General features: G+C 36.2%; 1 long non-coding RNA gene across 1 annotated transcript; it reads left to right on the top strand.

Moving 5' to 3' along the window:
- The first annotated feature begins 319 nt into the window (after positions 1-319).
- On the top strand, positions 320-1,311 carry LOC122195143 (uncharacterized). The gene is made up of 2 exons (XR_006185167.2): positions 320-781; positions 1,062-1,311. It is a non-coding gene; the product is annotated as an uncharacterized LOC122195143 (long non-coding RNA).
- The last annotated feature ends 13,919 nt before the right edge of the window (positions 1,312-15,230 follow it).

Here is a 15,230-nt window from a genome sequence, read left to right as displayed (position 1 = left end):
ATATATATATATATATATATATATATATATATATATATATATATATATATATATATATATATATTAAATTTTTGGTAACCAGTACTCAGATAAATAGTTTATATTATAAACTTTTAAAAGAGAAATACGTTATATTTGAAAATAAACATATGATAAAAATTATATATTTTGTACAAAGAAATACGATAATAAATTTATTGAGTTCATCATACAATCTATAAAATAATGATATAATATGTTCATCCTTGCTGAGCACGCTCAGTATCTATTTAATAATTAGTCCGAAACACTTCAAAAGAATCATGCAATACGTCATCCGTTCCGCCGTTCTATATATATATACATAAACTCATTGCCGGATTAATATAGAAACAAATTAATCTAGAAATAATTACATATTCTTTCTACTCTATCTTTAGGCTTGAGAGTTGAGATTTACATACACAAAGCTATGGCTAGCTTCTTCTCGACTGTTTTTTGCTGCATTTCCTCACCACGAGTTTCCGAGGAAGAAGCTCCGAAGAAAGGTGCAAAACAAGTAGTTTCAAAAGCACGTGGAGCTCCGATCCCAGTCTCTTACTTTCCTGTTGGCTCAAATCTCTCCCGCTTATGATGGTTGATTCTTCAAATTCACTTGTCTACTCACTTGATATGATTTTTCTGGACCAAGTTTGGCTAAAAACGGTGGTCGCGTTAGATTATATATTTATATGTTGTGATGCTGGGAATACAAGAGTGATGTGGTTTAGAAGTCAAAGAAAATGCAGATGCGAGCTTAATGGTTTAGAGCTTGTATAACCTTTCATATATTGTATTTCTCATTCTAAATCATACAACATCCTCTCTCTCTCACACACACACATAATCTTTACTCTAGACTAGACTGGTTTGGGTGCAAAATTTTTTCTCTTTACTCTAGACTGGTTCGGGGTGCAAAAATTTAAAGCATTAAAAACATCCATTTTTTCATTCAACATATACTAGTAGTTGCATATAAATTTTTAGTGGTTACACCTTAATACAAGAAAACTTATTTGTTTTACAATTTTTTACACTTGTAGGTTGAAATTGAGTAGTCGGTTAGACCTCGGGAACTCCCCCTATCCGGTTATGCTACTGCCAAAATCAAAGAGTAGATCATTAGTGTAACATTATAGTTGAACATAATAATAGACTAATTGTTCATTCATGTGTACTTGTAAATCATAGAAGCTGAAGCAAACACACCAAACAATAACATAAAATATCGAGTGATGTGATTTTTAGAAGTGGTTTTACTTTATACCAATTTGAAAATGCATTTATAGTAAATTTGATGTTTATGGTGCAAATATGATTATAGATATCAAATAACTTTTGTTCGTATCCATCTTCGTATTCATTAAATCAACTCAATTGTCAAAATCAAACAATAATATTAATAGTATAATTAATGGATTTTACGTATCATTATTTTATTTGCATGTATTTAGCTGACATGTTGATTATTGGTACAGACCAAAACCAAAATCAAGTAAACAAAACTTAGAAGTTTTTGTAATAAACATTTCCACATAAGACATGGTGAGAGAGATGCAATCCTTGGTGCACCTATTCAATGGGTAAAGAAAGGAACTATTATTGCACAATCACGATGTATTAATAAAATTCTCACTAAATTATGTTATATTGATTACACTCTCATGAGCACTCCCATTATTCATTGTGTGAAATAGAAACCCAATACGTATAAGGTCAAAACAAAACTAGAATGTTCTCCATCTATTAGTTGCTTCATGTGTGTCATGAAAAGGAACATGACATATATTGCTTATGTCATGGAGAGGTTGGGTAGGTAAACAAGCCATCCTAATACTTAATACTGGTAAGTAATTTAAAAAGTATTTAAGTATATAAAAAGGACCATGAAATATGGTTAGAGTTATCTTAGGTTTCATTTCATGTTTTAGAAGTTTATATTTAGATGAAAGTTGCATATCCACTATAGAATATCATTCTTCGATAAATGGTTGGAATTTCTTTCTTGGAGGTTCTACCATTTTTTAGCATTCGAGAAGCAAACTTGCATCACAAACTAAAAACTAGAATCTGATATTTTATACAACCCTATGAAAAAATTGGTGAAATTCTTAAGAAAAATCCTTATCCCTTATTCTAATAAAACAGTACATCTACTGCCATGTGGCAACTCTTTAGCCCTCCCACATCTTATTTTCTCGCCTATATTGTCAAAGTGAAGTTTCTATTATACCCTTGTCCTCTTATAAACTTACAAAGTTCGTGCCCATTAAAGCCGGCTGGAATAACGAGGAGGGTTGCCAAAGAAATCAATAAACAGCTATCAAATTGCATGAAATTAGGAAGCAATATCATTTTCAAATTTGAATTCCATTTGCTAAACTTAATAACGAGGGTTGCCTGAAAAATCAATAAAACATCTATTAAATCGCGTGAAATCCTGAAGCAATATCATTTTCAAATTTGAATTGCATTTGCTAAGATTAACTGGCTCTTACCTCTAATAAAACAACTATCAAATCAGACTTACCTCAGTCGCTTCTATTCTAATAAAAACAACTATCAAATAGCAAGAAATCAGGAAGCAAGATCTTTTTCATATTTTAATTGCATTTCCTAAGCTTCAATCGACTCTTACCTCAATCGTTTCTACTCTTGGTCTCTCTCAAAACAGATATCTCGCTATGGAAGAACAGAGAATCAAAATTGATGGTCATCTTCTCCGACAACTTCTGGTAAACCTAAGTTTCTTCCCTCCACGCTACTCTTTTTTGGTTGTATTTCCTCATATTTCGATAATTTTTATCAGGTGTCTTTTGTTTACAACTTGCTACATCAATCTCCTCTCAGATATGTTATTCTTAAATAGTTTTTTTTTTAATGTTTTAATATGAAACTTTCATTTTTTACGGATTATAATATTTAATATGTTATTCTTAAATAGTTTTGTTTTTTTTTTTTTTTTTTGTTTTGTTTTTTTTTTTTTTTTGAGATTTGTGGTTTGTTCCTGGATATTTTAGTGAAAGAAAAGAAGAACATGGAATATTTCACCATTCGTTTTAACAATGATCATTCTGTAAAACTTTAAAGGTTTTGGAGGTGTTTGATCCAAGATTTGGAAAATGAAAGTTGAGAACACAAATCATACAGCCAATAATTGATGTCTTAATTCTAGGGGTGTTCGTTTGGATAGATCGGTTTGATCCGATCCAATCAAGTAAATCCAAATTGATTTCGGTTTTCAAAACATGGATCCGAATTGTCCAAACTAAATTCAAATCTGATCCGATCCAATCCAATTACAATTCGGTTGGATCGGTTTTCAAAACAGAAACACTTTAAAACGACATATAATTATAATATTACTCAACTTTACACAAGAAGCAAAAACAAATAATTTTGTTTTGATTTGAAATTTATAAACAACTAATAAAAAGATATATTCTAGTTAAATATTTTATAGATTCAAAACTTTTGAAAGAAAATGCATATTAATGTTTTTTTTATCGGGTGAAACGTTTTGCACCTATTTGAAAAAATAAATTACAAAATTAATAAATAACTATAGATATATATTATAAATAGATAAAGAATAAATGTTTATTCGGTTTTTTTGGACTATTCGGTTCTTATTTTATAAACCAAAACCAATCCGAAATCCAAAATAATAATTCGGTTTCGTTGAAAACCAATCCAAAAATCCGAATATCCGAACTAAATAGTCCAATCCAAATTGTCTAATTAGATAATTCAGTTTTATCTGAATAGTGAACGAACCTACTTAATTCAACTGATGGGTTGAATAGATCATGCATCATATGTCTTTGTTGAAATGTCTCAATTGAATGAAGCTCTGACACAAGTTATCTACAGGTTTGCAAGCACCCTTTTCATTATCCCGTGTGTATTTCGAGCATGCCACTACAAGACTTATTAATCAAGATTTTGTTATTGGAATGAATATGAAAGTCTGTCATGTAATATAATTTTTCTTGAGGGTCATTTTGTTCTTACCGTATCGATTTTAATCAAACCACTTATAACTTTCTGGATATAGAACCTATAATTTGTTAGAAACTTTGGTGAAAGCCCATAGATTTTCTTCAATCATATCTGAACTATAATAAAGATAGATTTTCCTCAAACATATATGAACTACAATAAAGATAGTTATTTATTTATTTATTTGATTAACAATTTTTCATCTTTATGCAGCACTAAGAATGTATGATTCCTAGAATCTACTGTGTGGACGTAAAGTCAGAAAAAATTAAACCATTAATTAAATTAATAAGGGTAATTTGGTAATTTCATATTAAAATAAAATAATTTCTATAATTATTCTCTTATAATCATGGTAATGTAATTGACTACTTCTACCGCTAATTTTCTCCCCACTTTTTAAATTGCAACTAAAACACATCTTTATATACATCTCAAGAATCCAATGTCGCCTTACCTTCGACCGATTCCTACACCACCATTGCGATTCTATCTCCAGCGCTTCTATCTCCACTGTCTTGCCACCATTCATTTTATGCTTCCACCTTATCCACATTGAGGGTTTTGTTGGCTAGTAAAGCTTTAACTGAGTTAATCCAAACAAAATTTCTAATCTCTCTTATGGGTTTTATTAAGGTAACGATTTCACTCGCATTTCATTTTCATCATTAAAACTAAGGGGAGACCCATGTTTCACATGGGTCAAAAGGTTGCTTTTTTTTCCAGGAAATTGTTTTTTTTTTTTTTCAAGAAAGCTTTTTCAGTTTAATTGTAATATATGTTTCTCCTTTTTAACAAGGTGTCTCTTTGGAGAAATAAGGAGTGGTTACCGATTAAATGTACACAAAACTTCTATCTTTGTAAATTAATAAAAATTTTACAAATATTTGATTAGTCATCATGATTTCAAATTATGAATAATGTTTTTTTTTCAACCATGGTTTCCATGGGTTTTAACCAAGTAATATATAAGATCTTATTATGGACAAAACCAATTGTATCAATCTCTATTTATTGTGATAGTGATTCCACATTGCCTAAGTAATAAAGCCAAGTTCAAAGGTCTAGAAAGATAGGTGTTGACATTATAAAATATATACAGAGGAAGAAAATAAGAGATCCGGTCTTCATGGCTAAGAAAGGAAACACAATAAAGGATTAAAAAAAATACGTGAATAAGAAAAGGAAAGAATCAATAATTGGAATAATCCAAAACTCCCCCTCAAGTTGGAGCATGAAGGTTGCAAATGCCCAACTTGTTAAGTAGGGATTGAAGATGTTTAGCTCCCAAAGCTATGGTAAACAAATCCGCAACTTGAGACTTAGTGTCGATGTGTAACGGTTTCACTTCTTTCGACTCGACGCGTTCACGGACAAAATAACAATCCATTTCAACGTGCTTGGTACGCTCGTGAAATACCGGATTGTTTGCAATGTGTTTCACAGCCATGTTGTCACACAATAGTTGAGTAGGATCACTTTGTTCTAGACCTAACTCTTTTAGAAGCCATCGAAGCCAAATGACTTCACTAACCGTAGTTGCCATTGCTCGATATTCAGCTTCCGCGGAAGAGCGAGACACAACAGACTGCCTTTTCGGTTTCCATGATATCGGGGCTCCCCCCAGAAGTAATAAGTAACCGGTCCTCGATCTTCTCGTATCTGGACACCCAAGCCAATCTGAATCGGTATGGGCAATTAAGTTTGCATCACCCTCCTTTGGAAGTAGAATCCCCTGTGCCGGTGTAGCTTTTAAGTATCTCAACACCCTCATAGCAGCATTCATGTGGCTTTCACGAGGATTCGTCACAAACTGGCTTAAAATGTTGACCGAGTAGGTAATGTCGGGCCTGGTTGCTTGTAAGTATAGCAATCTTCCTACAAGTCTTCTATATTTATTTGCATCCACTCGCTTATCTTCATCATTCTTTTGGAGTTTAGCATTTTGCTCCATGGGAAAAGCGCTAGGCCGACACCCCATCATTCCACTATCCTCCAGGATATCAAGAATATACTTCCTTTGATTGAGCACAATTCCGTCTCGAGTACGAGTCACTTCGATACCTAAGAAGTATTTCAAGGGGCCTAGATCCTTAATGCTAAACTTCTCATTCAAGAATGTTTTCGTTTCTTTGATCTTTTTCACATCGTTTCCCACAATTATTACATCATCTACATATATGAGTGCCGCCACGAATGAGTTTTCCGTTTTAAAGATGAATAACGAGTGGTCCGCTTGAGACTGTCTGAAACGGATCATACGTAACGATGAAGTAAATTTTTGATACCAATTCCTTGAAGCCTGCTTGAGACCGTAAAGGGATTTTCTGAGACGACATACTTTGTTTTCCTTTCCTTTCTCGAAACCTTGTGGGATTTTCATATAGACCTCTTCGTGTAATTCTCCGTGTAAGAAGGAATTGTTTACGTCAAGTTGATTGATAATCCAGTTTTTCTTGACCACCACTGCTAAAAGGGTCCGAACGGTGACGAGTTTGGCTACCGGGGCGAACGTGTCATGAAAGTCAATGCCTTCCATTTGAGTGAAACCCTTTGCTACTAGTCTCGCCTTGTATCTTTCGATCTCGCCGTTCGGTTTGTATTTTATTTTATATATCCATTTTGAATCAATCGCACGCTTCCCTTTCAGCAATTCTTCAAGAGTCCATGTACCGTTTTGTTCAAGGGCTCGTATCTCCTTCTTCATGGCTTCTCTCCAATTTACATTTTTTACGGCTTGGCTGAAACTCTTTGGCTCATTATTGGTGCTGATTCCCGCTAGGAATGCTCTGTGAGAATGAGTGCAATTTTTGTAAGAAATAAAATTGGCTAAAGAATGTACCGTAGAGGAGTCTCGATTGGTGACGGGTGTTGCTTGGTCTATGGATGATGGCAAGTTAACAATGTAGTCATCGAGGTAGGCCGGCCGCGACCTATTCCTTCTTTCTCTAGTGAGTGGAGGATTTTCAACATTAATTTCAACCGAATCTTCTTCATGCGTGTGTGAAGTATTTGACTCCATGTGCATGCCATTTGAATTTACATTCATGCTATCAACGTTGTCTTGCATGGGAAAATCATCTTCATGCATATTTTGTGGAGCATTAACTTCTTCATGGCCCACCGGTACACTTTGATCATCTTCTTTATTAGTGACAGTTTATTCATCGGTAAAGGTTTTATGATGCCATGTGGGTGCTTCAAATATATCGCCTTCTTCATTTTCAATTTGTATTTTTTCCTTACCATGGGGAAACATATTCTCAACAAATTTTACGTCTCTTGACACCACCATTTTCTTGTTCTTTATATCAAAAATCTTATATCCCTTTGTGCCATGCGGGTAACCCAAGAAAATTCCCGGTCTCCCCCTTTCCTCGAACTTATCTCGTCTCGTTTCTGTGTTGCGATAATATGCAAGACAACCAAAAACTTTCATGTGGTCATAACTTGGTTTTTGGTTGTAGACAATTTCGTATGGGGTTTTGTTGTCAATCATCTTGGAAGGGAGACGATTTATGATGTAAGCCGCCGTTAAGATGCACTCGCCCCAAAAGGTAGAAGGTAACTTTGCTTCAAATCGTAGAGCTCTTGCTGTCTCGAGTAGATGTCAATGTTTTCGCTCAACAACCCCATTTTGTTGAGGGGTATGGGGACAAGTGGTTTCGAGAAGAATTCCTTGTTCCGTGTAAAAGTTCACCATGCGATTCGAGGTGAACTCCCCCCCATTATCACACCGGACCCTTTTTACACATTTATTAAATTGAGTTTTGATCATTTTACAGAAACCAATCAAACAATCACTTGCATCGGATTTATGTCGTAAAAGAAAAACCCATACTGATCGACTAAAATCATCAACAATCGTAAGAAAATCATTTGCATGCGTAAGTGAAGGCATTCGGTGTTTTCCCCATATATCGCAATGTAAAAGTTCAAAACACTCTGTTGATTTGATAGAACTAACAGGAAAGGGCAATCTAGTAAACTTTGCCCTTGCACAAGAGTCACAAGCCATATTGTTCGAGCTTAAAGAAAAAAAATCAAAATGTGAAAGTTTGCTATGTGAGGCATGTCCCAAGCGTTTGTGCCATACTTCACCTGTTGTTGCTAATGCTTCTCTTTTATTTTCTTTGACTTTCATCCGGTATAGACCTCGTTGGCAACTACCCATCCCAATCAATCTCCTCGAACTCAAGTCCTGCATAACAAAAAAATCCGGGAAGAATGTTACGGCACATTTAAGTCCTTTTGTTAACCGGCTAACAGATAACAAGTTACACGTGAAGTCCGGAACATATAAAACATCTCGGATTTCACTCCCGTTAGGTAAAGTACAAGTTCTTTTTCCCTTTACAGGAATAGAGTCGCCATTTGGTATTGTCACAGGTAATTCATGTGATGGTTCAACATTATTGTGAAGGGAATCAAGAATGTGGGTTATGTGCTCGGTACAACCTGAGTCTACAACCCAATCGTTACCTTCATCAAATTTACCTGCCATGTTGGCTGCCGGTTGAGTAACATCAATATTCTGAGAATTTTTCGCTGTGAACAGATTGACAAATTGCCTATACTGTTCGCTGATTAGTCCAGCTATAGTAATCTTTTCATCACCATGCTTATCATTCATTGAGTCCCGTTCTGTTTCAACAAAAGCTGCTTTCGCTTTTCCTTTTTCTAGTTTCCCTTTGCCGAGCCACCATTCCGGGTAACCGATCCGCTTGAAACAACCGTCGCGAGTGTGTCCGTCTTTCCCGCAAAAATCACAATGTTCAACTTTATCATTTCCTCCTCTTTTTCCATTTCTTGGACCCATTTTTCTTTGTGACCAAACATCAACATCATGTTTTATGTGAGCTTGAAACGCAGCTGTTTCACTATTGGTCCTTTTTCCAGTTGAGATTGCCCATTGCTGCTCGTCTTCTGCCACAAGGTGGTATGCCTCACCTAAAGTAGGAATAGGCTTCATTGCTAATATTTGGGTTCTGATCGTGGATAACTCACTGTCGAGTCCAAGTAAGAACTCGTATAATCTCTCCTTGTCTCTTAGTTCAGTGAGTCTTTTACTGATCCCACATTTGCAACCTGCACAAGAACATTTGGGTATATTAAAAACTGAACTTATCTCGTCCCAAAGTGCCCTTAGCTTGGTGTAATATGCAGAAACAGAAGCCCCGTCTTGCTTAGTTGTTGTGAGAAGTTGTTTTAGTTCATACGCCCTAGGTGCTCTTTCCTTCCCGAAGCGTTCATGGAGGTCGTTCCAGATTTCTTCGGCAGTGCTAGCATATTTGACACTAGATCTGATCTCCCTTTCCATGGCTGTAGTCAGCCACCCTTTAATCATGGCATCGCATCGAAGCCACCCCATGTGATTAGCGTGTGTCTTCTCTGGTTTCTGAAGGGTTCCGTCAACGAACCCTATTTTATTTTTCGCAAACAGAAAATTCTCCATTTCTTGAACCCAATCAAGATAGTTGTTGTCGTTTAATGTTTCATTCACATGCATTTGCCTTGGATAGTCTGACGGGTGAAGATAGTAAGGAGAGCCATGGTCGGATGTTTCGTTGTCAGTCTTGTTTGATGAGCCGCTGCCATTGTCATCTTCCCCAGCCATGTTGAATGGAGATTGTTATTTTAGGGTTTTGTTCAAGCGGTACGTAACCCGCTCTGATACCATATAAAATATTCTTCTATTTGTTCATGCCTTCATTATAGGGAAAATACACAATATATACAGAGGAAGAAAATAAGAGATCCGGTCTTCAAGGCTAAGAAAGTAAACACAATAAAGGATTAAAAAAATACGTGAATAAGAAAAGGAAAGAATCAATAATTGGAATAATCCAAAAGACATAACATGATTAGAAAACTAGTCATGAATGGTGCAATATCAATTTAAGTTTTAAGAACATAATAGAAATTGGAAGACTATTTGACTAAAGGTTTAACCAAGACTCACTACATATGGTCATGCTTAGGATGAGATTGAATTCCATCTAGATATTTATTAGTGTCACACCTAATTCCCTTCTAATATGAAACTTGAAGTTGAATTAATGCATAAATCTCATACTTAAATAATGAAACATGGTATGAACATTCTATATATGTGTGCATACATGTAGTGGGTATAAGTGAAGTTGTCTATTTTAGTAATATGTTTCATAAAATATATTGCAGGTACACGATGTAAAGTAGAGATGACCAATTATTACCAAATCCGAATCACATACTGGTACCGAACAATAACAAATTTAAAGATATGAGATGCTACTCGGTACTCTAAAATCACGAAATTTGGGATTCGCTCCCACAATTGGTGGCAACTTCTCAAATTGTCCAAGCTATTTGATCAGTCATGAATATTAACTTAACTTTATTATGTTTAACCTAGGGCTTCCTCCATTCCTTAGATCTATCTACGCCTCGATTAGTCAAGTTTCGATCTCCTAGTTTTAACTAAATAGTTGATCAAGATACATAATTTGAACCTAATCATAAATCATGCACTCAGTTACATAAACATAACAACATCAATATCAATATATATGGATCTCTAATTGAGCATTAACATAACAAATTAAACAATTATAAAAAAATCTTTCAATGAATTAAACCATAGTTTTGGATCATATACATCTAATGAAGTGTATTGGGACTTAGCCATAATCCAAACTAAATAACTAATAAGAACTAGAAATTTGAACATAATGCAAACCAAAAATCTTTTTGTTCGATTATGTTGCTCCTCTTTTGGGTTCTTCCTTCTCTTATGATATCACATATCTCTTAAGCGAAATTAATGCTCTATTTATAGGATTTAGGAACCGACTTATTTTGCAGCGCAATTTAATTGTCGCGGCTCGAATTGCGAATATCAACAATTATCTTTGAAATCTTCTATTTTTCTGGAATTATCTTTCATTAACTCTTCAGAATTATTCTTAGTCTTTAAAGCTACAACAATTGTTCCAAAATATCACCTTAAACCTTTAGTTGGGGTAGGGGTGCCAGACCATACAAAACTAGGCCGAACAAATAACCCGGCTTACCAGCCCAAGACACAAGTGCATACCTAATTGTCGAGCACTAGAGCAAGAATCACCCTATCATCGTACACATCCTATAAAGCGTCTCCAGGAAACATGGAAAAAGCAAGACTATTTTAATAGAAAAGAAGGCTCGCCATCACAACCTAAAGATTAATGCAAAACCCAGAAGAAGAAGAAGAAGAAGAAGAAGAAGAAGAAGAAGAAGAAGAAGAAGCTAAGAACTGGTCCAAACCTCTACTATTAAAACGAGCCTTCATTGAGAGGTAAGACCATGCAACCATCTAGCAACTTACATACATTTCAAGCACCAAATATGACTCCTAACTTTGGCATCGGAGATCAATATTGGTGGTCCGCCCTTAGTACGAATTTCTAACCTATATTTGTCACATACTATGCAACGTGTTACCTGGACTGCTCATTGGAAGAAGCTCTAAGAGGGACGCCAATAAGCATCCGAGTCACCACATAACAACATTGGCACCATCCGTACATAACCATGAAATAAAAAGCACAATCATCTCATCCAACCAACAGAACACCATTTAACCCACTCAATTTAATCCATATCTTTACACCAACCACATTAACATCCAAGGTCGTTGAACCACAAATTCATACCACACTTTCACCCCAGCCAAACACACTTCATGAGGCAGAAACAAGTGAATGGGCGGCAGGGCGAGCAAAGAAAGCTAGACAGAAAAACTCAGTCACAATGGAAACAGTTAGTGGTTCGAGTATAGTATGAGCAAGCACTCCAAGAGAACTAGCTAAACATACAACGAAAAATAAAGAAACGACAACACAATCGTTTCCACCTTTTTTACAACAACACCTAGCAGGAAGCTTGATGGTCAACCACAATATACAACCATACACGCCATTACCACCACCTTTCGCATTCACACATTACCAAGCTTGTTGGCTGCCTCAATACCAATAATCATACACCCTACAACTCTCCCGAGAAGGAAAACCAACACCTCAACAACCATCGAACACACAGATTGAGCGACACAGAAACAATGGCACTATTACCAGACGAGTCTTATGATCAGACAATTCACCATTAGTGGAAGCATAAGCGAATATTAATTACCAATTGGAGCCAACATACTGAAAATCACAAAGTACGAAGGGAACGCGGACCCCGTCGATCATATAGAGAACCATAAGTGGACGATGGACGCTTATTACCTTGATGAAAAATATTGGTGTATTTTCTTCCCAACTACCTTATCGGGGGAAGCACGACTATGGTACATAAGCTTTCCAGCAGAAAGCATACACAATTTCAATCAATTACGAGAAGAATTCATTGGCCATTTCGTGTAACAAAGGAGGTACACAACAGAGACACAAGCTATCTTAGGATGTAGACAGAGAGAAGATGAATCTATCAGTGCCTTCGCCCGTCGATTTAACAAAGCCACACTCAATACCCCAGAGAAATCAAACATCATGGTAGTCACCACTTTTACATATGGTTTAAGACTAAGATTTTTGTTTTAAAAAAACTAGTAGGAAAACAACCATGTTCAAGGAAAGAAATGATGGAAAGGGTTCACCGGTACACAAAGCAAGTAGACGTAGCATTCGAGAAGATAAAAACTGATCACAGAGAAAGAGGATCCCAAGCGCCTCATGCTAGAGGGAACACATTAGAGCATGCAAAAAGCCAGACCGGCCACAAGATAAACTGCTTCCATCGTTTCCCGCAATTGAATTGCAATACACCACCACACCAACATAGTCCTCTGAATGAATTTATTGCAGTAAGAGAAAGCAAAAAGAACACGACATAAAAAAGTAGGGAGAATATGAAAGCCAAAGATCAAGGGCGACATTGTGAATTCCATGAATCTACACGACACGACACCGTCGAATGCACTATGTTGCGATAAGAATTGGAAAAAAAATGCAATCAGGACAGCTTAATGACCTTATCAAAGGCCTCTAGTTTAAATACCTAGAAAGCATCGCACCAGTAGAACTGAAAATAAAAAATGCAAGGAAAAACAAAATCTTTATGCTACAATACAGTGACCAGCAAGAGTCAAACACAAAATGGGAAGATTGCACATTCACGTTCGATGAATGGGATTACAGTCATGAGTTCCATAGGGGAGACAAACCAATCGTAATCAGTAGCCTCATAGGGAGAAGCCATGCAAAAATATCCACATAGATAGTGGAAGCTCTACAGATGTTATGTGCAATCACTTATTCAAACAGCTACCTAGGCACGTGCGAGCAAAGGTAAGTCCACCAGAGAGTCACCTGATCAGCTTCGTCAGCCACAACGTGTGGCCAGAAGGGATAATCACCTTACCACTAAACCTTATCGATTATCCTCATGGAAGAAATATCACTCAATTAACATGTTTCATTATCATTAATGCATCTTCACCATATGACGTCATCTTTGAACGCACGACGATGCAAAAATTCAAGGTTATTGCATCAACAATTCATGGAGCTATCAAATTTAAGACAAAGTCAAGTGTCGGGAGAATATACACCAAAAGAAGGTCAGGACAAGGAATGACGTCCAATGATGAGCATCATATAGACAATGTCCCGAGTCAACTCAAAAACCAAAAAAATTACCTAACAATCAATCAATGGGGTAGAAAGAGTACCACTCCACGAATACCACGCGATAGGCAAGGGTCATTAGATGAACGGGCAGAAGACAATGAATGCCTTAAATAAGCATTACAGCTACTCGCGAGTAGGGCATCATGGAAAATCACCGAAAGTAGTACATCAATAACTATTAAATGACAAAAGTGGACAATAAGCATCATGTCGGCCATGACACCGGGCATTAAATAGGAACCGAGAAGGCAACAAGAAGAAGTAGGAAAAAATCAAGATGAAACAAGAACATGCACAAGAAGAATGTATAAGGAAGCACAAGGGAGAAAACTTGGGATGAAATAAGGGCAAGAATGACCCAAGAAGTATAGGATCACCAACACGAAAGAAAGTGGTCGGAAACGCAAAGCCACAAAATGGTTAACAAACATATATAACTCAAGCCAAAAATGGATGTACAACCCCTGTCAAAAACCAAAGGGAGGAAGTGATCACCAACCATGATACCGACATGGAGAGTCAAGAAAGCAAGAACAATACAAATGGAAGTAGCAATGCCCATGATGGGCCACAAAAGTAAGTAGGAAGGTGCATGATAGATGTGCCCATTCACAATCAAGTGGTACCAACCTATTAAAAGCATGTTGTAGGACAAGCGGTTAAGGTCGTTATGTGTATTTCATGATGAATAAAACCAAGGGTCGCATTTCAACTCTCTGACCAGGCTACCTGCTTAGCCTAGGAATATCTTTATTCTATTTAAATTGTGTAGCTGGTCAGCCGAATACAATCTCATAAAGGTCGAAGGTTAACGCTCCGACCCAGGCTACCAACTTAGTCTAAGAATATCTGTATTCTATTTAAATTTAATAGCTCGATCAACCAAATACAATCTCATAAAGGTTGAAGTTCAACGTTTCGACCTAAGCTACCTACTTAGCCTAAAAATATCTTTATTCTATTTAAAATTTGTAGCTCGGTCAGCCGACTACAATCTCATAAAGGTCAAAGTTCAACGCTCCGAACCATGCTGCCTGCTTAGCCTAAGAATATCTTTATTTTATTTGCATTTTCTAGCTTGGTCATCCAAATACAATCTCATAAAGGTCGATGTTCAATGCTCTGACCCAGGCTACCTGCTTAGCCTAAGAATATATTTATCTTATTTAAACTTTGTAGATCGGTTAGTCGACTACAATCTCATAAAGGTCAAAGTCAAACACTCTGACCCAGGCTACTTGCTTAGCCTAAGAATATCTTTATTCTATTTAAATTCTGTAGCTCGGTCAGTCGACTACAATCTCATAAAGGTCAAAGTTCAACACTCCAATCCAGGTTACCTGCTTAGCCCTAGAATATATTCTTTAACTCGGACAACCGGTTACATCTCTTTGAAGGCTAAAATTCAATACTCCAATCTCAACTAGTCGTTCGGCTTAAGCCTGTTTTGCTCTTGGCAAACTCTGTAGCTTGGTCAGCCAACCATAATTTTCTAGAAGACCAAATGATATGTTTTTTTTGGAACGAAAAACATAATCTACTCCTACACTA

Source organism: Lactuca sativa, chromosome 7 (assembly GCF_002870075.4).
Source record: "Lactuca sativa cultivar Salinas chromosome 7, Lsat_Salinas_v11, whole genome shotgun sequence".
In the NCBI taxonomy this organism is placed as follows: domain Eukaryota; kingdom Viridiplantae; phylum Streptophyta; class Magnoliopsida; order Asterales; family Asteraceae; genus Lactuca; species Lactuca sativa.
Note: the sequence above shows the minus strand (reverse complement) of the source record. Positions and strands in the feature narration are given on the sequence as shown.